This window comes from Triticum dicoccoides, chromosome 6B (assembly GCF_002162155.2).
Source record: "Triticum dicoccoides isolate Atlit2015 ecotype Zavitan chromosome 6B, WEW_v2.0, whole genome shotgun sequence".
In the NCBI taxonomy this organism is placed as follows: domain Eukaryota; kingdom Viridiplantae; phylum Streptophyta; class Magnoliopsida; order Poales; family Poaceae; genus Triticum; species Triticum dicoccoides.
In genome coordinates this window covers 46,217,518-46,218,796 of record NC_041391.1, presented here as the reverse complement: position 1 = coordinate 46,218,796, position 1,279 = coordinate 46,217,518, and positions in this window count along the sequence as shown.

The window sequence follows — 1,279 nt, the reverse complement described above, 5'->3', positions numbered from 1 at the left end:
AGCTCACGCGATATTGCTGGATCGGGCTTTCGCCCATTGTCCAAGATTCCCCACTGCTGCCCCCCGTGGGAGTCCGGGCCGTGTCTCAGTCCCCCATCCTCTCATTCATCTCTATACCAGAACAATTAATTAGGCCCAACCCTTCTATCATTGGCCTTGTTGAACTAATTACTTTTGTCTTTGTGCCGGTGAACTGATGACAAGGAAGCCGGCGACCGAAGCCCCGATGAACGACGGTTCATTAGCTTTAGGAAAAATAGAAGCTGCGGAAATGCTCGCTTCTAAAAGGTGCCATTTCGACGGCGGGCTCCCATTACTGTTATAGCTAAATCGACTCTTCTTTCTTAGGGTAGTGCGACGAATACTTCCAATTCTGGAAAGGTCATTGGGTCTCCTTTGGAAGCTAAAGCGAAAGTTGTAGAAACCCAGGAGAAAAAGTGAAAGCTTGCTTCGCGAAAGTCACTAAATGGGTTCGGTCCGTCTTTTCCTGATCTTTGTTTGTCCTCCCAAAAAATGCGTGACTGTGACCCTGCATGTGACAACCAACCGTTTAACAAGCATACTCTTTGCGTCCTTAGTAATTAGGATTGGTTGGCAAAGTCAGTTGACACAAGAGCAACTCCAATATTTTTCATAAAAAAATGCGCAAATGGTTTTACAAGATGACTAGGGGGGGGGGGGGTTGAAGCGGCAGGGTAAAGTTTCAGATGTTTTCCTTGCCGACAAAACTTTGGGAGTAGTTTATCTTCCTGTAAACCAGAGGGTAGACGTTTTTTCGCGCAAACTTTTGCGTGCATGGTATTTTGTACATACAGGGATCCATTGGAGTTGCTCTTATCAACCAACATACTAACGACTAACCTTCTAGTACGATCTTTTTTTCTTTCTTCGAAACGGAGGCAGAAGTTTTGCCTCATCGATTAATTAAGAAGAAGAGAATTGCCCAGTTAATTAACGGGAAACCGGGCGAAAACCAATACAAACTGAGCACAAACGAACTACTCACACGACATGAAACCCCACAACCGCACACTCACACGGCATGAAACCCCACAACCGCACAGGCGGTCTGTCACACTCGCCGAATACACAACATCCACAAACCCAGAGGCACCTCCCAACCAGAAATGACAACCCAATCAAGCAGCCAAAGACGTCTTGCCTTTGGCGCCACTCTTGCGATTGCCCACCTTCTTTTGTTTGTCCCTTATTGGCGTCCCTGTTAGGAGGCAAGCAATCGACCTACCTAAACTAGGTATAGCAACTTCAACACTGGCTA